Source organism: Phocoena sinus, chromosome 5, assembly GCF_008692025.1.
Source record: "Phocoena sinus isolate mPhoSin1 chromosome 5, mPhoSin1.pri, whole genome shotgun sequence".
Lineage (NCBI taxonomy): Eukaryota > Metazoa > Chordata > Mammalia > Artiodactyla > Phocoenidae > Phocoena > Phocoena sinus.
This window is the reverse complement of record NC_045767.1, coordinates 33,285,933-33,308,217: the sequence shown is the minus strand read 5'-3', so window position 1 is coordinate 33,308,217 and position 22,285 is coordinate 33,285,933.

Here is a 22,285-nt window from a genome sequence, read left to right as displayed (position 1 = left end):
CTAGATAACTCTTCCCAGGGTTTCTGACTTTCCTTGGGTTTGCTGCCTTATCATTTAAAAGCCAAGACTTTTGTTAGTTTAAGGTCTACTTGTTCAATCTAAAAAAGCAAAGGATAGGATTTTGCTACTATATCTGGGGCTTCTGTAAATTTAATGATTTCATTAAAATTATCTCTCCTATATGTACAAGAGGTTCCTTTTTTCTTCCAGAAAAGATAGGCTTCTGTTCTTAGTTTGCTTTTGGAACTCAGCATGTTCACAGTCTTCAAACTGTAATTTTGATTTATCACTGTGATCAGATTTTCCTTATTGGAGTCAGTTGTAGATGATTTTCTCAAGACAATTATGGTAAAATTGAGAAGTAATCTCAGAAACAAGGTACTTAAGGAAGAGAATTTGCTTTCTGAAGAGAGGAAGAATACTTAAGACACTATATATTCTCTTATCTTATGGTTCATGAGTAATTGTTCAGTATAAGTAAGCAGTAATTTTTTAAAGCATACAGACATCCAATTATCAATTATAACTTGCCCTAAGGTGAAAAGTAAGTGTATGTCACAGTGTCTCTTGAGTTAATTTACTATCTCCTAATGAACCAATTCACACCCCAGTAAGTCCATTCTTGTTTTTCTTTTTTCTTTTTCTTCTTTTTCGTTTGCTGGATTATATGGTAGTTTTATTTTCAATTTTTGAGGAACCTCCATATTGCTTTCTATAGTGGCTGCACCAATTTACATTCCCACTAAGAGTGCACCATAGTCTAGTCAGCACTTTTTATCTCGTGCTTTATTTTTTAATTTTTGAATTATATTTTATTTATTTTTTTTTTACAGCAGGTCCTTATTACTCATCAATTTTATACACATCAGTGTATACATGTCAATCCCAATTGCCCAATTCATCACACCACCACCACCACCCCAACCCCCGTGGCGCTTTCCCCGCTTAGTGTCCATACGTTTGTTCTCTACATCTGAGTCTCAATTTCTTCCCTGAAAACCAGTTCATCTGTACCATTTTTCTATGTTCCACGTATATGCGTTAATATATGAAATTTGTTTTTCTCTTCCTGACTTACTTCACTCTGTATGACAGTCTCTAGATCCATCCACGTCTCAATAAATGACCCAATTTCGTTCCTTTTTATGGCTGAGTAATATTCTATTGTATATATGTACCATATCTTCTTTATCCATTCATCTGTTGATGGGCATTTAGGTTGCTTCCGTGACCTGGCTATTGTAAATAGCACTGCAATGAGCATTGGGGTGCAGGTGTCTTTTTGAATTATGGTTTTCTCTGGGTATATGCCCAGTAGTGGGATTGCTGGATCATATGGTAATTCTGTTTTTAGTTTTTTAAGGAAGCTCCATACTGTTCTCCATAGTGGCTGTATCAATTTACATTGCCACCAACAGTGCAACAAGGTTCCTTTTTCTCCACACCCTCTCCAGCATTTGTTGTTTGTAGATTTTCTGAAGATGCCCATTCTAACTGGTGTGAGGTGATACCACATTGTAGTTTTGATTTGCATTTCTCTAATAATTAATGATGTTGAGCAGCTTTTCATGTGCTTCTTGGCCATCTGCATGTCTTCTTTGGAGAAATGTCTATTTAGGTCTTCTGCCCATTGTTGAATTGGGTTGTTTGTGTTTTTAATATTGAGCTGCATGAGCTGTTTATATATTTTGGAGATTAATCCTTTGTCCATTGATTCATTTGCAAATATTTTCTCCCATTCTGAGGGTTGTCTTTTCATCTTGTTTATGGTCTCCTTTGCTGTGCAGAAGCTTTGCACTTTCATTAGGTCCCATTTGTTTATTTTTGTTTTTATTTCCACTACACTAGGAGGTGGATCAAAAAAGATCTTGCTGTGATTTATGTCAAAGAGTATTCTTCCTATGTTTTCCTCTAAGAGTTTTATAGTGTCCGGTCTTATAATTAGGTCTCTAATCCATTTTGAGTTTATTTTTTTGTATGGTGTTAGGGAGTGTTCTACTTTCATTCTTTTACGTGTAGCTGTCCAGTTTTCCCAGCATTACTTATTGAAGAGACTTTCTTTTCTCCATTGTATATCTTTGCCTCCTTTGTCATAGGTTAGTTGATCATAGGTGCATGAGTTTGTCTCTGGGCTTTCTACCTTGTTCCATTGATCTATGTTTCTGTTTTTGTTCCAATACCATATCTTGTTGATTACTGTAGCTTTGTAGTATAGTCTGAAGTCAGGGAGCCTGATTCCTCCAGCTCTGTTTTTTTCCTTCAGGACTGCTTTGGCTATTCGGGGTATTTTGTGTCTCCATACAAATTTTAAGATTTTTTGTTCTAGTTCTGTAAAAAATGCCATTGGTAATTTGATAGGGATAGCATTGAATCTGTAGATTGCTTTCTGTAGTAGGGTCATTTTCACAATATTGATTCTTCCAATCTAAGAACATGGTATATCTCTCCATCTTTTGGTATCATCTTTAACCTCTTCCATCAGTGTCTTATGGTTTTCTGCATACAGGTCTTTTGCCTCCTTAGGTAGGTTTATTCCTAGGTATTTTATTCTTTTTGTTTCAGTGGTAAATGGGAGTCTTTCCTTAATTTCTCTTTCAGATTTTTCATCATTAGTATGTAGGAATGCAGGAGATTTCTTTGCATAATTTTGTATCCTGCAACTTTACCAAATTCATTGATTAGCTCTAGTAGTTTTCTGGTAGCATCTTTAGGATTCTCTATGTATAGTATCATGTCATCTGCAAACGGTGACAGTTTTAATTCTTCTTTTCCAATTTGTATTCCTTTTACTTCTTTTTCTTCGCTGATTGCCATGGCTAGGACTTCCAAAACTATGTTGAATAATAGTGGTGAGAGTGGACATCCTTGTCTTGTTCCTGATCTTAGAGGAAATGGTTTCAGTTTTTCCCCATTGAGAATGATGTTTGCTGTCGGTTTGTCATATATGGCCTTTATTATGTTGAGGTAGGTTCCCTCTATGCCCACTTTCTAGAGAGTTTTTATCATAAATGAGTGTTGAATTTTGTCAAAAGCTTTTTCTGCATCTATTGAGGTGATCATATGGTTTTTCTTCTTCAATTGTTAATATGGTTTATCACATTGATTGATTTACATATATTGAAGAATCCTTGCATCCCTGGGATAAATCCAACTTGATCATGGTGTATGATCCTTTTAATGTGTTGTTGGATCCTGTTTGCTATTGTTTTGTTGAGGATTTTTGCAACTATATTCATCAGTGATATTGGCCTGTAATTTTCTTTTTTTGTGGTATCTTTGTCTTGTTTTGGTATCAGGGTGATGGTGGCCTCATAGAATGAGTTTGGGAGTGTTCCTTCCTCTACAATTTTTTGGAAGAGTTTGATAGAATTCACCTGTGAAGCCATCTGGTACTGGACTTTTGTTTGTTGGAAGATTTTTAATCACTGTTTCAATTTCGTTACTTCTGATTGGTCTGTTCATATTTCCTGTTTCTTCCTGATTCGGTCTTGGAAGGTTGTACCTTTCTAAGAATTTGTCCATTTCTTCCAGGTTGTCCATTTTACAGGCATAGAGTTTCTTGTAGTAGTCTCTTAGGATGCTTTGTATTTCTGCAGTGTCTGTTGTAACTTCTCCTTTTTCATTTCTAATTTTATTGATTTCAGTCCTCTTCCTGTTTTTCTTGATGAGTCTGGCTAATGGTTTCTCAATTTTGTTTATCTTCTCAAAGAACCAGCTTTTAGTTTTATTGATCTTTGCTATTGTTTTCTTTGTTTCTATTTCATTTATTTCTGCTCTGATTTTTATGATTTCTTTTCTTCTGCTAACTTTGGGTTTTGTTTGTTCTTCTTTCTCTAGTTCCTTTAGGTGTAAGGTTAGATTGTTTATTTGAGATTTTTCTTGTTTCTTGAGGTAGGCTTGTATAGCTATAAACTTCCCTCTTAGAACTGCTTTTATTGCATCCCATAGGTTTTGGATCATCATGTTTTCATTGTCATTTGTCTCCAGGTATTTTCTGATTTCCTCTTTGATTTCTTTAGTGATCTCCTGGTTATTTAGTAATGTATTGTTTAGCCTCCATGTGTTTGTTTTTTTTACGTTTTTTTCCCTGTAATTCATTTCTAATCTCATAGCATTGTGATCAGAAAAGATTCTTAATATGTTTTAAATTTTCTTAAGTTTACTGTGGCTTGACTTGTGACCCAAGACATGATCAATCCTGGAGAATGTTCCATGCACACTTGAGAAGAAAGTATAATCTGCTGTTTTTGGATGGAATGTCCTATAAAAATCAATTAAATCTATCTGGTCTGTGGTGTCATTTAAAGCTTCTGTTTCCTTATTTATTTTCATTTTGGATGATCTGTCCATTGGTGTAAGTGAGGTGTTAAAGTCCTCCACTATTATTGTGTTACTGTCAATTTCCTCTTTTATAGCTGTTAGCAGTTGCCTTATGTATTGAGGTGCTCCTATAATTGTTATATCTTCTTCCTGTATTGATCCCTTGATCATTATGTAGTTTCCTTCCTTATCTCTTGTAACATTCTTTATTTTAAAGCCTATTTTATCTGAGTATCGCTACTCCAGCTTCAACTTTCTTTTGATTTCCATTTGCATGGAATATCTTTTTCCATCCCCTCACTTTCTGTCTGTATGTGTCCCTAGATCTGAAGTGGGTCTCTTGTTGACAGCATGTAGATGGGTCTTGTTGTTGTATTCATTCAGCAAGCCTGTGTCTTTTGGTTGGAGCTTTAATCCATTCATGTTTAGGGTAATTATCAATATGTATGTTTCTATGACCATTTCCTTAATTGTTTCGGGTTTGTTTTTGTAGGTCCTTTTCTTCTCTTGTGTTTCCCACTTAGAGAAGTTCCTTTAGTATTTGTTGTAGAGCTGGTTTGGTGGTGCTCAATTCTCTTAGCTTTTGCTTGTCTGTAAAGCTTTGGATTTCTCCATCGAATCTGAATGAGATCCTTGCCAGCTGGAGTAATCTTGGTTGTAGGTTCTTCCCTTTCATCACTTTAAGTATGTCATGACACTCCCTTCTGGCTTGTAGAGTTTCTGCTGAGAAATCAGCTGTTAACCTTATGGGAGTTCCCTTGTATGTTATTTGTCATTTTTGCCTTGCTGCTTTCAATAATTTTTCTTTGTCTTTAATTTTTGCCAATTTGATTACTATGTGTCTCATTGTGTTTCTCCTTGGGTTTATCTTGTATGGGACTCTCTGTGCTTCCTGGACTTGGGTGGCTATTTCCTTTCCCATGTTAGGGAAGTTTTCGACTATAATCTCTTCAAATACTTTCTCTCATCCTTTCTCTCCCTCTTCTCCTTCTGGGACGCCTATAATGCGAATGTTGTTGCATTTAATGTTGTCCCAGAGGTCTCTTAGTCTGTCTTCATTTCTTTTCTTTATTCTCCTCTGCAGCAGTGAATTCCACCATTCTGTCTTCCAGGTCACTTATCCGTCCTTCTGCTTCAGTTATTCAGCTATTGATTCCTTCTAGTGTAGTTTTCATTTCAGTTTTTGTATTGTTAATCTGTTTGTCTGTTCTTTATTTCTTCTAGGTCTTTGTTAAACATTTCTTGCGTCTTCTTGATCTTTGCCTCCATTCTTTTTCCGAGGCCCTGGATCATCTTCACTATCATTATTCTGAATTCTTTTTCTGGCAGGTTGCCTATCTCCACTTCATTTAGTTGTTTTTCTGGGGTTTTATCTTGTTCCTTCATCTGGTACATACCCCTCTGCCATTCATCTTGCCTATCTTTCTGTGAAGGTGGTTTTTGTTCCACAGGCTGTAGGACTGTAGTTCTTCTTGCTTCTGCTATCTGCCCTCTGGTGGATGAGGCTATCTAAGAGGCTTGTGTAAGTTTCCTGATGGGAGGGACTGGTGGTGGGTAGAGCTGACTGTTGCTCTGGTGAGCAGAGCTCAGTAAAACTTTAATCTGCTTGACTGCTGATGGGTGGGGCTGGCTTCCCTCCCTGTTGGTTGTTTGGCCTGAGGCAACTCAACACTGGAGCCTACCTGGGCTCTTTGGTGGGGCTAATTGCAGACTCTGGGAGGGCTCACGCCAAGGAGTACTTCCCAGAACTTCTGCTGCCAGTGTCCTTGTCCCCACGGTGAGACACAGTCCCCCCCACCCCGCCTCTGCAGGAGACCCTCCAACACTAGCAGGTAGGTCTGGTTCAGTCACCCTTGGGGTCACTGCTCCTTCCTCTGGGTCCCGATGTGCACACTACTTTGTGTGTGCCCTCCAAGATTGGAGTCTCTGTTTCCCCCAGTCCTGTCTAAGTCCTGCAATCAAATCCCATTAGCCTTCAAAGTCTGATTCTCTAGGAATTCCTACTCCCGTTGCCAGACCCCCAGGCTGGGAAGCCTGACGTGGGACTCAGAACCTTCACTCCAGTGGGTGGACTTCTGTGGTATAAGTGTTCTCCAGTCTGTGAGTCACCCACCCAGCAGTTATGGGATTTGATTTTACTGTGATTGTGCCCCTCCTACCATCTCATTGTGGCTTCTACTTTGTCTTTGGATGTGGGGTATCTTTTTTGGTGAGTTCCAGTGTCTTCCTGTCAATGATTGTCCAGCAGCTAGTTGTGATTCTGGTGTTCTCGCAAGAGGGAGGGAGAACACTTCCTTCTACTCTGCCATCTTATTTCCTAATCCATTCTTGTTTTTCTGATAAAACTGGGTTGAACACAGCAAAAAACTCACTCATCCAATCACTCTTTACAATAAAAAGTCCTTTATCTCTCAGCTCTGGATTCAGCTGATCAGACTTGTTGGTTTATAACAAAACATTATTAATGTAAATATAGACGTTTGTTTACAATTCTGGCTTTCTGTGATTCTGGCTGGCCAAATGCTGTGGCAGCCACCAAGAAGCAATTTTTTTTTTTTAAGTCTAAATACAATTCTGACTTTTCTACCTAAGCTGTGGTAATATAATAGGAAAGCAATTAACAAGAGTACCTCAAAATCCTTAACCACTGCTGTGGACTGAATTGTGTTCCTGCCATATTCACATGTTAAAGCCCTAACCTGCAAGATGATTGTGTTTGGGACAGGGCTTTTGGAGGTAATTTAACTCAGATGAGGTCCTAAAGGTGCAGTACTAATCCAATAGGATTGGTGGCCTAAAAGAAGAGGAAGAGAGAGCTATCTCTCTCCCTCCATTCACATGCATTGAGAAAAGGCCATGTAAGGACACAGCAAGAGAGTGGTGTCTGTAAGTCAGGAAGAGAGCTCTTACCAGAAACTGTGCTGGACCTTGACCTGGGACCTCTAGCCTCTAGAACAGTAGAAATAAGTTTCTATTGATTAAGCTGCCCAGTCTATGGTATCTTGTTATGGCAGTTTGAGCAGACTAATACAACTACCCTTAGAAAGAACCACATAAAAGAGAGGTTCCTCTAGGAGTGAAGCATATAGTTTTAATGAAAATGAAGGGGGCAGGGCAGAACCTTTAAAAGACTGAAGATATGACAAGAACTGGTTAGAACCAATTAGGTCTAAGATGGCCACAGATTTGACTTCAGATAGATAGACCTTGAGTCTCATTATACACTCATTGTAATACATCAGGTATGCTAAATGACACACCCACCAGTGCTATGACAGTTTGGAGGCTAACCATAAAAGGCCAAAAAGTGGGCAGTGGCCCAATTCCTGTATATCTCTGCCCCTTCTCCAAAATAGTTGTAATAATACTCCCATTCATTAGCCTATGAAATTACCCAGCCCATAAAAACTAACCACCCCATATTTCAGGGCCTCTCATCTTCTGAGATGGCCCACAATTTGTCTGTGGAATGTGTTTCTCCCATGGCTGCTCTCGCTTTCCAAAGTTATCCCATGCCCTGTGGCCGCTCTCGCCTTTTGAGACAGACTGCATTCTTGATAGGGATAGAATAGGACAGTTATACATGTAGTTGTAAAAGTCCCAGTAGGGGATTATAGATAGAGAGGAAGGAAACCTAGGGAACTTTGGGAGACCACCGTATGCTAATGATTGCACAAGAAATGTCATGGAACGAAGCAGGCTTGCTAAGTGAAAGAAAAATGTAACCACCATTCTGCTGATTTGAATGAGCGCTATGACGGTCCTAGTTTGACCTCATAAGGTCAGACACTCTCCTGCCTGATATGAAGGTGGAGCTAGTGATGTAAACCTGACATCTACTTGAAAAATGAGGAAGAAGGCGGTCCTCTCCCCCTCCCCAACTCTCCTTTGATTATAAAAATGTAGCCCACCGAATCCTCAGGGCAGAAACCCCTGGCCTGCAAGCTTGCGTCTCTCAAAAATGTCCCATATTAATAAGTCTACGTCTTGCCTCTCACTTTGCCTCCCACTGAATTCCTTTCTGCACTGAGACACAAAGAACCTGAGCCTCAGTAAGTCCAGACACCAGGTGAGTGATTCTAATTAAAAGTCCGTGGGTTCAAGTCGCAATCAGAGATACATGGTTTCATTCTGCCTATGGAATGTGGATTTCTCTAAATAAATCCACTTCTTACGTATCACTTTGAGTCTCACTGAATTCTTTCTGCGACAAGACATAAAGAACCTGATCTTCATTAAGTCCTGAGACCAGGTGTGCGATTTCAATTAAAAGATAGTGGGTTCAAGTCCAAATTCTGAGTTGTGTGGTTTCAAAAACTTTCCTTAATGTTTTCCATGGCAACTTGTCTTCTGTCCCTTCTCTCCGTATGTATATTTAACTTATCCAATGGATACAATGTTCATAAAATTTATCATCTAAATCAGTACAGTTTTTATAACTGTAGGCTGGGATCATCTAGAGCAAACTGAGATAAATTTTCACTCTTCTTATAGAGAATGTCTGCCCATTCCTAGGGCCATTGTAAGTGGACTATCCCATGTTAATTGTCCAGTGATGGCTTTGGTTGGTGATACTGGGTCATTATCCATTGGTTACTCCCAATCTTTGTTTTCCTGCTGTTTTCAGATGTTACGCATGTTCGCTGCTTTCCTTCACTGCCTAAGTACAAATAGAGCCAATTTTCCTTTGATGCCAGGTTAGTATTTACAGAATCTTTGATTTATACTGTCTCCAACTATAATTCAAGACAAGTTCTCTGAATTTCATGATAATTTATTCAAAGATATCTTATATATCAGTTCAAAGATACAACATTTAGGCCGTTTTTTCCAGAGGCAAAGATCAGGCAAGAAGCATGATATTCATTATATAAATAAATGGATTTTTAATATAAAGAGTAATTTGTAGCCTTGCTACTCCTACTTCTCTACTAATTCTAAGGAGCATGGGTAGAAGAGGAGAGGAAAGAATCTCATTTATTGAGCTCAAGGTCCTTAACAATGTCTATAGGTGGACTGTGGTCTCTATAGTCCAGTCTTGAAAGGTAAGACAGTTATATGGGGTTCTTTATGACAGAGTAGTGTTTTTAAAAAATAATAGCTTCCTCATTTCCTCCTAAATAATGGAAGTTCTCCCACTGAATGACACATAAGTGGGATATATTTTTATTATTAATATATTTGTGAATTTTCTATTTCTTATACATTAAGCAATCTATTTTTAAAATATATTAGAGGATATTGAGTGGAAAACACACTCTGTCCCAGAGTTGTGGTTAAGGCCTCAAATTGTGGAAAAGAGGCACTAAGTATCCTACTTTGAAAGCCAGTATGTAATAGAAGCCAGCCATATTCCCACAGGACTTGTTAAGAGGTGAAAAGTACATACCACCCCCTGCCAACAGTGACTAAGAAGAGAACTGGGGACGGAAAAGGGAATCATCAGCCTTGTAGGGTGTGCTAGTTGAGAGTGATGCTAACTGCTATAACTAACAAAGACCTATATTTCAGAATAAAATAAAATTTTATTTTTATCTCATGCAGTTGAACGATGTGGGTGTTCCCGGTTGGATGGTTTTCCTTTAATCACTCTTTCCAGCTTGTAACTTTGCCACTTTCAGCACATGGCTTCCAACTTTGTCCTGGGTGGGTGGGTGGGGGTCATCTCCATTCCATCCAGCTAGAAAGGGAAGACATGGAGGATTATTCATGGGAGGGTTTTATGGGCTGTACTAGCTTGGTAGGGCAGCCATAACAAAATACCACCAACTGGGTGGCTTAAACAACAGAAATTTATTTTCTCACAGTTCTGGAAGCTAGAAGTCCAAGATTAAGGTGGCAGCAGGTTTAGTTTCTTGTGGGGCTTCTCTCTTTCACTTGCAGATGGCCACCTTCTGGCTGTGTCCTCACATGGTCTGTCCTCTCCATGTGTGCATCCCTGGTGTCTCTTTGCGTGTCCAAATTTCCTTGTCTGATAAGGATACCAGGTTGGATTAGGGCCCACCCTAATGGGCTCATTTTAATTTAATCACTTATCTTCAAATATAGTCACATTCTGAGGTACTGGGAGTTAGGGCTTCAATATATGAATTGGGGGAGGATATAATTCAGTAACATGGGCCAGCCATTAAAGTCATATAAATTACTTCCACTCAATGGAATCCTTGGCTAGAACTCCAACTCCTGGCTACACCTAAATGCAAAAGGAGCTAGGAAATGTAGCCCACCTGTGTAGCCAGGAAGACGAGAACGGAAAATGAATGGGTTTGATCAGGGAGCAGAGTCTTCCATAGTCTGGTCACCAAATATCCATTTCACACTTCTTACTCATGGTGTTTACCTACCCTGCCTCCACAGATTCAATGGATATGATCTCCAGGTGGTGAGCAGTCTTACTATAATCAGATATAGCTTCTGCTGGTCCAGTGACTATGAATTTAAAAGACAAGTTATCTCCTCACCTCCTGCCTCCATACCTAATATATAATAGTGAAGCAGGAACAGAATAACAGCAGTAAACTGTCCAAATGAGGAAGAATGAGAGAGACACAGCAGTGTCTGGTACATAGCAATAATGAACTCCTGTAGGGCAGGCATTATAGGGTCCTTTGCTCTGGCATTTCTTGATTAGATCCTTATTTTGCCCTCTGGGAGGACCATTCCTGATCACTGCTCTGTGAGGCCACTGGCTCTACTTTTTGTGAGATTCATTCTTGTCTATTATCCTCCATGGCCACGTCTCAAGTGCACTTTGGGCATATACTCATTGGGAGTTGTTCAGATTTTGCAGTCCACTTCCTGGTTAGGTAAGTTTGGGCACCCATGGATTGGTTGAAGATTCAGGAAGTCAAAGGCATATATAATTTCTTTGATAAGACAACGCTCTCAACACCTTAGGAAGACTTTTACCTACTTGCTTCTAATCAGTTCCCTGTGCCAGTAAGCTTACGTGAAATTCTTTCCCAAATATAACTCTCAAACCTGGTTTATGCCTTTGCTGCCTCCCTTCCATGCTTCTCTCCTCTTGGAAGCTTAAGGGAAACTACCTTGAGTTCACATGAAACAATAGTTTATGGTGGAAATACACTATCCTCAATTCAATCTCAAAAGCAGAGCTGAGTTCCTTGTTCAGTTAAGTCTTATGGGGCCTCTGTTATTCAAAGGCCTTATCAATTTCTTACTATTTAGAATCTAGAAAAGTTAGCTTTTCTTAATTTTTGAAAGCCAGGATTTCTGGATTCTTTCTATACCCTTTCATTTCTGTTTGCAGACTGTGCAAGTCTTTCCTCATCTCATTTCTTTCCTGTGATACCTTGTTAAAGGCATTGAGTAAAAGCCAAGATTTGCACGCCTGTAAACCACTTCCCCTAGAATGACTGGTTCAGGTGCCATTGTTTTACCTTCCACGCAGGAGGTGGTTTTGCCATATATTTTGCCACTGCATAATGTCTGCATCTTTCCAACTCCAATATTATTATTTATTTACTTAATTTGGATCTTCGTTGCAGCATGCGGGCTGGGCTCTTAGTTGCCACATGCAGGATCTAGTTCCCTGACCAGGGATCGAACCCATGCCCCCTGCATTGGGAGTGCAGAGTCTTAACCACTGAACCACCAGGGAAGTCCCCAATATTATTTTTCTTACCCCTTGCTGCCTTTGTTTGAGGCAATATCCCACCCCAGTACCAATTTTTATGTTAGTTTTGATAGGTTAACTACCATGATAGACAAACATAAAAACTTTGAAGAGAAGAATAAAAGAATAAAAGTTTATTTCTGTTTACTTAGCAATAATGTGGGTCAAATTTCGGGGAAAGGGGTGTTGGGTCTATGTGTTCATTTGGGGGCCCAGCTTGTTGGAGGGTCTGCTATCTTCTGCGCTTCTCCTGGGCATTGATAACCAACCTGAAGCTAGGGGAAAGACATCAAAAATTATTTCTTAGAGATTTTAATGGTCTCAGGCTAAAAGTAGTACACTTTACTTCTGCTCTTTGCATAGAACTCAGTGTCATGGTCACACAAAAATGCTAGCAATTCTAGAAAATATAGACTAGTTTTTTGCTCACTGAAAACATATTTGGTAATCAGACACTTGTCTGTGCCACTGTGGAGTAAAATATTTGTGGGAAAAAGGTCTTTCCTAACTTCCTTACTGAAGCTAAGTGAAGGGGAACCCAAAACGATAACTCATGAAGATTGGTGGTGTCTTTAAGAAGGGGAAACTGATTTCTCTTCCCTTAACAGGTACTTTCTGAGCTTCAGTCCTCCAGAGGATAGAACATGGTAAGAGATTTCTGGGGAGAACTTTAGGGGGCCCAGGAGTATAGCATAAATTCTTACTAAATTCCTCCACTCCCACACTGGAAAGGAGAGAGTTTAAGGGCCTAGGTAGTAAACAGAGACTGGCATTTACTTTTTTGAAGACAAGAGGCTCCATGGAGTAACAGGGATTGAGGGACGAGTGATATACAGTAGTTTGTCTGGAGAAGAAAATTAGGATGATTGCTTCCCAGTGTCAGGTCTGCAAGGCTTGTGAGATGTGGCTTCACATGGAAGAGCACAGAGGGTGGTGAATGGACAACTTTTTATGTATTGCATAAGTAGCCACTGAGAAGAGTGACAAAATGCCCAACCAGAGAAGTTGTGGGGAGATGTGTCATTGCCGGTGAAGCCAAAGGGACACATAGCTGCTCTTCTAAGGAAGTCTCTTGAGCAAAGGAGGAGGCTTAAGTGAAAGTGTACACCAGGCGGAGGAAACCATGAATACCACGCACATGCAGATCCTAATATCAGTAAAGTCCCCAATAACAGATGAAAACAGAAAACCAGAATGGGATCGGGAGTACCAGTCAACTACCAGCAAGCGGAAAGTTGTACAGACAGACCATGCCTCCTCTCTTCCTTATCCCTGCCCCACACTAGAGGAAATAGAACCTTCTCCCTGACACTATCTATTCCATGCATCTGAGGCTTCTGGTTTAGTTTATGTAGGTGGTAGAGAGGAAATTAATTTTGGATCTAGTTCAAGTTTGAAGTTTCAGAATGAATAAGATTATTTTTTTGTTTTTGTTAACAGCTTTATTGAGGTACATTTGACATACAATAAGCTGCATTTATGTAAAGCATGCAATTTATATATATTGAATATCCTCTTTCTCCTCTCTCTCTCTCTCTGTGTATATATATATATATATATACACACACACACACACACACACACACACACATATATATATACACACACATATCTGAGAAATCACCCCAAATCAATATCCATCACCAGCAAAAATTTTCTCATGTCCCTCTGTAAAACTCTTTTTTGCCTGTCTTCTTTCATCCAGCATACTTGTTTTGAGATTCATCCATTTTGTTGTGGCATTAGTTCATTCCTTTTTATTGCTGAGTAGTATTCCATTGTTTGAATGTTCCATAATTTGCTTATCCATTCACCTGCTGATAGACAGTTGTACTGTTTTCAAATTTTAGCTATTACAAATAAAACTGCTATGAATATTTTTGTACAAGTCTTTTTATAGATATGATTTCATTTCTCATGAGAAATACTGAACAGTGAAATAGAGGGTTGATATGGTAGATGTATGATTAGCTAACTCAGAAATGGCTAGACTGCTTTCCAACATGGTTATATCATTAAATATTCTCACCAGCATTGCATAAGAATTCTATTCCTCCATGACCTTGCCAACACTTGGTATTGTTCATCTTTTTAATTATAGTCTTTCTGAAAGCATGTTGTTATATTCATTGTGATTTTAATTTGCATTTCCTTAGTGACTAATAAGTTTGGGCATCTTTTCATGTATTTGTTTACCATTTATATGTCTTTGGTGAAGTGTTCAAATATTTGCCATTTTTTTATTATTAAGTTTTGAAATTTTATATTGTGTATATAAGCCTTTTGTCAAAGATATGATTTACAACTATTTCCCCCAAGTCTGTGGCTTGTCTTTATTCTTTTAACAGTGTCTTTTGAAAATAGAAGTTTTAATTTTAATAAAATGCATTTTTTCTTTTTATGAATCATGCTTTTTTTGTTGTAATTAAGAAATCTTGACCTAATCCAAGATCACAAAGAAGTTTTCCTGTATTTTCTTCTAGATTTAGCTTTTTAACTTAAGTATGTAATTCATTTAAGTTAATTTTTGTACATAGCAGGAAGTATAGGCCAAAGTTCTTTTTTTTTTGCATGTGGATTTCTAATCGTTCCAATATAATTTGTTGCCAGACTGTCATTTCTCCTCTACAGTATCTTTGGACATTTTGCAAATATCAGTTGTCTATATGTGTATGTGATCATTGATCTATTTGTCTATATTTAAACCAATACCACATTGTTTTTATTATTGTAGCTTTACAATAAGGTTTGAAGTCAGGTAGCATAAATTCTCTGACTTTACCCTTCATTTTCAAAGGTGTTTTGGCTCTTCTTTATCCTTTGCATTTCCTTTCAGCTTGTAACTTCCTACAAAAAAGCCTGCTGGGATTTTGACTGGGATTGCATTGACTTTATATATCAATTTAGGGAGAATTGACATTTTGACATTACTGAGTCTTCCAATCCATGTGCACAATATATTTCTCCATATTTTTGGACTTTCTTTAATTTTCCCCAGCAAATTTTGTAGTGTTCAGGGTATAGGTCCTTCACATCTTTTTCAAATCTATCCCTAAATATTTCATCTTTATGATGTTATTATAGGTAACTTCAAAAATTTTAATTTATGGTAGTTTCTATCATATAAAAGTAAAATTGATTTTTGGATATTGACCTTTTATCCTTGCTAAACTCACTTACTAGTTCTAGTAGCTATTTCATATATTTCATCAAACTTTCTACATAGACAATTATTTCATCTGTGAATTAAGACAGTTTTACTTTTTACTTTCCAGTCTGAATGCTGTATATTTCTTTTTCATGCTTTATTGCAGTCAAGTGCCAAAACCTCCAGTGTGATGATGAATGGAAGTGATGAGAGGTGACATCCTTATTTTATTCTTTATCTTACTAGAAAAATGTCAGTTTTACCATACATGTGCTATTAGCCAAAGGATTTGTCATAGGTGATCTTTATCAGGTTGAGAAAGTTCCCTCCTGTTTCTTGTTTGCTGGGAGTTTATTTATTTTTTTTAAATCAGGAATGCATGTTGGATTTTGTCAAATGCTTTTTCTGCACTTATTTAGATGATCAAGAGTTTTTAATTTTTTAATCTCAATATGTTGAAGTATTTTGATTGCTTTTTGAGAAAAATTACATTTTTCCTTACATTCCTGAGATAAATCCCTTTTGGTTGTGATGTATTATAATTTTTATGTATTTTTAGACTCAATCTTCTAAAATTTTGTTTAGAATTTTTGCATCTGTGAAAATGAGAAATATTGTTCTATAGTTTTATTGTGATATATTTGTTTAGTTTTGGTGTCAGGGTAATGCCGACTTCATAGAATGAATTGGTAAATAGTTCTATTCAATTTTCTGGAAATGTTTGTGTAGAATTGATATTTTTTATTTCTTAAATATTTGTTAGAACTCACCATTGAAGCCATCTGGCCTGGAGTTTTCTTTGTGGGAAAGTTTTTGACTACAAATTCAATTTCATTAAAACAGAGCTGTTTAGATTATCTATCTTCCTGGGTGAGCTTTTGCAGTATCTTTCCAGGAATTCATCCATGCCATTTAAGATGTTAAACTTATTGGCATAAAGTTGTTCATAATATTCCCGTTATACTTTTACTTACATGAACATGTTCTAGTTGTTACCTCGCCCATTCTTGAGAGTGGTAATTTGTGACTTCTGTTAACTTTTTTTGCTAATCAGTCTGGCTAGAAGTTTATTAGTTTTATTGATCTCAACAAATCAGCTATTTGTTTCACTGATTTTCTCTACTGTTTTTTAATATTAAATTTTAAATGTGAAAAATAACCATAACTGAGAAAGGTAATTTGATCAAGATGTTGTGAAGGGATCTGCTACTCAGTGGGAAAGCAAGATTTGACATTTGAGAGCAGTAATTGGAAAAATAAAATCATTTCATAGTAAGACTCCTAAACTGGTTACATATGTTTATTATAATTACATATTAATACTATCATTCAAATATAATTTGATTGTTAACATGCATTATGTATTTTGAATGTCAAATAATGTAGTGCAGTATTTCCCAAGAAGGGGGCCACTGGACATTACTTCCCTGAATATTAATGTTTGCTAGTGAAAAAAATATTTAGTCTTCAAATGGTAGGAAACAATGGTTAAACTGAGTTGGATAAATTTCTGTAGTTTTTCTCATACTTTTAAATATTATGTTGTGTATCTTTAATCTCCATGAGAGGGATATAGAGCACAGTATTTCCCAAATATATTTGACCTGGGATCCCTTTTTTTTTTTTTTTTTAATGGATCATCTAGAAGGACAAGAATTTAACAAAACATCTTTTGGTGAATGTTAGTAGGTTGAATGAGCTTTAAAGTGAAACAAACCTAGGTTTAAATCCTTACCCTGGGGAATTCCCTGGTGGTACAGTGGTTAAGAATCTGCCTGCCAATGCAGGGGACACAGATTCGAGCCCTGGTCCAAGAAGAACCCACATGCCACAGAGCAACTAAGCCTGTGTGCCACAACAACTGCAGTCCGTGCGCCTAGAGCCCGTGCTCCGCAACAAGAGAAGGCACTGCAATGAGAAGCCCACGGACCGCAACAAAGAGTAACCCCACTCGCCACGACTAGAGAAAGCCCGTGAGCAGCAACAAAGACCCAACGTAGCCAAAAATAAATAAATTAACAACAACAACAAAAATCCTTACCCTGGAAGCAATTTGATCTTGGTCAAGTAACTTAAAGCCCGTGAGCCTCTCTGTTCATCTTCAAAAGAGGATATTAAGAGTTCCCTTTTGGGGTGTTGGGATGATTAGAAATAATGACTATAAAGCACCTGGTAAAATGCCTGACACATAGTAGATGCTAAATTATTGGTATCAATATTAATGCTAATAACTTAATCTCCAATAATACAGGATGCTAAAAGAGAAAAGGTGCTTTACTTCCATTACTAGAGCTGACATAAGAGCATTTTGTACAATTTGGAATAATGATTTTTGTATTAAAAAGTTATAACACACCTATCTTTATTCCTGAAATTACATCCAATGAAAAACATAATGTTAGGGCAAAATTGAATTGAATTCAGGAAGAATACCATGAATTTCAGCCCATCACTAATTTCTTATGTGATTATGAACAATTTAAGCTCTCTTAAGCTTTGGTTTCCTCATTTATAAACTGTAGCATTTGTACTGGAATTTTCATAATGGTTTACTTTTCAATACTGATAGATATTTATCCTTGAAAGATGTATTACCTTAAATTTAATCTCTATTTATAGGGTATTTTGTTGTTATCTCTAACCCTTATTGTAGAAAAAGAAACATCAGCTTAACTTGATTTAGATTTTCAATCTCAAATCCTTACCCTCTGAGCAATGCTTTACCCACTTTTACCCTTAACCTTTAACCTTTATAATTCGAATGCAGTTACTGTAAAGACAACACTTTTGGTTGTCTGCCCATGGTTCACTTTTTCCCTTCTTCCTAATAAAACCTGAACTTATTCACGTATACAGTGCTCCCATATGCAGCCATGTGCCCCCAAGAGAAGGTGGGTGACCCTGTCCCAGCTACAGTAGTATATGTAACTAGTTTGCCTAAAGGTAAGCTGATTATCCTTGCTAGTCATGGGTCCAGGAATGGAAATGTGACCCAATCCTAGCCAATGAACTGTGAAATGAAATCAGCTGGTGCATTTTCTGGAAAATGACCTCAATCCTAAGAGATATCCACATCAAAGGATGGTATATTTCTTTTTATTGTCTGAATTAGGCATTTGGTCCTGCTTCAGCCATCTATCTAATTAGCCTGTGAATCAGCTCAAAGCAGGGAGGGGAAAAAGGAGAGATTGTAAGAACCTGTGTTTGGATGACATTGTTAGAGTACTTAAGTAACTTGCCCTGAAACCTGAACTTTCTATGAGTTTCTATTATGTAAGATAAGTTTTCTTTGTGTTTAAAATTCCGTAGGGTTTCTGTTACTTGTGGCCAAAAGCATACTGTCAAATATTTAGACTCATAACCTGATAATTTCTAATTTTATTTTTAATACTTCTTGTTTGCATTCTTTTTTTAAAGGAATCTAGTTTATTTCTTTTTAAAATTTATTTGTTTATTTATTTTATTTTATTTTTGGCTGCGTCGGGTTTTAACTGCAGTGTGGACTTCTCTCTAGTTGCACTGCGTGGGCTCCAGAGTGCATGGGCTCTGCAGTTTGCTGTACACAGTCTCTCTAGTTGAGGTGTGTGGGTTCAGTAGTTGTGGCAGGCGGGCTCAGTTGCCCCTTGGCATGTGGGATCTTAGTTCCCCACCAGGGATAGAAACGCACCCCCTGCATTGGAAGGTGGATTCTTAACCACTGGACCACCAGGGAAGTCTCCCAGTTTGCTTTCTAATGCTAGTAAAACTCATAAGAGCTGAGCATTTCAAATGCAAGTTGCAAATTTGAAAAGGGAATATCCATGGTAAACAATTGTTGGGGTTAACAATCATGGAGTGTTATCTTGTTTCCTCCAGGTAGTAGATGTGCTTTGTGATGCTGCAACAAAGTAATATTTATGATGACAGGCAGATAAGCTAGGAAGGACAATCTGTTTAATTATTTCCTTATCAGAAACCCTAGTATTTTACTTTAGAGATTGTTTAATTTGGTAAAATTTTGTTAAAACCCCAGTTTTGACATTAGTTTTAATATATTTTTGCTTCTAAAAAATAAAACTTTTTTTAGTGAAGACTATGGGATAAGTAACTTTAAGTTTTTGGCCAAAATGAATGTTTCCATAAACCTCTTCTTACCTCCAAGAAAAAAAGGCATTTGTTATTTGAAAATGCTCTTCATTGCTATATAGAATCAGTGAACAACTCCTGTAAAATGAGTAAGTTTCAGAATCCAGGACTTAGGTCTGACGTTGATTAGCTATGAGGAAAGAAGTGAATCAAATAGGCAATTATAATGAAAAGGAATTTTACAGCCACATTGTATTTCACAGGAACAGTAGTCTAAAATTTGATTTTAACCATATTGAACATATATTGGATTAGTATTTAAATGTATTGGTATAAGACAAATTTTCCATGAATCCTGTTATGGAAGAGTTTGCCGCTGAAGTACCTGTAGCCCTGAAACAGTGACTTTACTTATGAGGGTTCCAATGGCACATTCCTCAAGGGTTTATGGTTTATGCCACTAACTTACTGCATGTGGAGCTGGACTCTTTAGGTACTTAAATGATTCTCACTTAGTGCCTTTTTATGAATTATTGTTTACTTGGTATAAACTATAAATCGTACTTTGCCAGTCACTGGCAAAAACTCACCCACTCTTTGGGAAAGGCTCCCTTTATCACAAAATATCTTTCACTGTCAGGTGGTGTTGAGTGACTCTTACGCCAAGAATGAACATGATGCCTTGGTAATAATTCTGGATTTGCCTGTTGTAGTTCACTCCGAGAGTGTAAGCTAATCCACCAAGCAACATGCTTTGATTTTCATCCCCATCATTAGGATGGATGAGTCACATAAGAGGTCTGAGGTACTTTACGATTAAATCCAGGAAGGTTTGGAAGCATCATAATTCCATGTTTCCCATGATAGACATAGCCAGATTTCTTAAGAATTTTTGGAGTTTTTAAAGAGGTGGGTAGCTGACCAAATGTTTCAATGCTTATTCTGTTGGAATTTCAGGATTTAGTTAGATGATTTTTTTTTTTTTTCCTTTTCCTTTTTCTCTTTCTACACTTAGAGGAAAAGAAACATTCCTCAGGGTCTGGGTTTAATATTTGGTTGGGGGTCTAGATTTACTCTATGACTGCTCTTGACAGAGGGTAGCTCCTAAGTTGAGGTCCCTTGTTTTCACCTAGGAACCTAGACTGAGACCTAGAATTTGGGATAACACCTACTTTTGGAGTACACTGTTGGTCTTCTTCCTTTTGGAGTAGTTTGAGTTTTTTTATTTCAAAATCTCAGTTGAGATATAATTTTCTTTTTGGTCTTTGGACCAATCGCTTTGCAATGCCAAGAATATTTGCCTATGTCTAATTGACTTGTTTTGAGGGGTTGTGCCAGAGACCAGGGTCTGCCTCAGCTGTAGAGTTGTTTCACTCAAGATCATTCCCTTCCTGGAAACACTTGCATCCAATGACAGATTGAGGTGAGTCCATAAAAGTTTTTTCCACTTTAGTTTGATGAAGGATGGTGGTAATCAGCAAGAGTTTCTCCGCGTGGTCCCCCAACCCCTCACCACCCCCAACCCAGATTGACTGAAGCTTTGTTAGACCGTGTTGTGTCAAGGTTCAGCTTTTCACTCTGCCCAATCTTAATTCTCCCCGCTTTGTCTCATAGGTGTAGATCCCTAATAAACCTCCCCTGCACAAAATGGGGCTTAAAAGGTGTGAAGAGGTTTGATTGAGGAGAGTCTTGTTGGTTTGTATTAAGGAATTTGGGCTTCATCTGAGGGTGATTGGAATCTATTGAAGGGTTTTAATCAGAAGTATGATGTGATTAAATTTGCATTTTAAAAAGTCACTTTATCTGCAGAAAGGAGTAGATAAGAGTGGAAATATTCTTAATGTCCTGGAGGTAGGGTCAGTGGAACTGTGTGCAGGGAGGCCAGCTACATGCTGCTGCAGAAATTTAAGAGAGAGATGAGTTGGTTTGGACTAATACTGTGACAATGGCCATAGACTTGTTATTTATTTATTTGTTTTATTGGTTGAAGGGATGCCAATGAAGGAGAGTCAAGGAAGACTCCTGGTCTCTGACTTGAGCAATAAGAATTCTTCCTGTAAAGAAGATACAATTGAATGGCTGTCTATATAGCCCGTAGGACAATTTCTAGACAGAAAGCCTTTATTTCTACGATGAATAACACGAATAAGGGTTATAACAGTATAACAACAGTTACGTTATACTGTGTTTTGGTGTCAGAGTTTTTGTTCTTCAGTGCTGCCGTTACTGACTTACCCCTATTGAGTTGTAAGTTACATGACAAGATTTACAGTAAGGAAATCTTGCCTCAAAATGACTGTGGCTGAAGATCTGCTTCCTTTCCCAGTCCTGTTTTGCTTCCATATCGCACTGTCTTGGCTCTGGGCATCAAAGTGTTACAATAAAAAGATCACTTGTATTGAGAACTATCCCCAGCTAGCCTTATATGATTCTAAAGAGATTGTTTCTTTTTAATCTTCATAAAGACAGTATATCTGAATTATAATTCTACATCTGACCCATTGCTCTCAAATCAAACTTTGATGGAGTTGAGGACAAATTTACCTTAGTAAATTATATTACCTTCTCTGAGTATTGACTGATGAGGAACAGACTATCTCCTTAACTGAATGTCAAGAATTTTTGTTTTATAATTTCTATCTTGGAATGCCTTCATCATATTTGTTTCAATTCTTTTTAAATTTATTTCAGAGGCTGAGTAAATTAGATGGAAAAAGAAGTGCTAGAGGTGGCAGCCAATGTTGTATGTAGAAAAATACTTTTATAGTCTCCCTGAATACTAACTTAGTTGGTACCAGGCTGGAATGAGAAGAGAGGGATGGATGACTTTGATTTCAGTGTTGAATTTCCAAAAGAGAAAAGCTGATGATTTCTTTAGATGTTAAAAGCCAGGAGTCATTATCATCCAGAGTCTCAAGGAAAGACCAAGTGATCCATTAAAAAAACAAAATGTTCCATACAGTAGCAATAAACACCTAATATTTTAGGTATGTGTGGCATGAAACAGTCCATGTAAGTGATTTTTCCAGATAGCATATCTGTGTTAAAGTGCTAAAACTTTATTTTTTTTCAAGGAATCTTTTTAAAATGTGTTACACATTTCCTTAGTTTTTTTC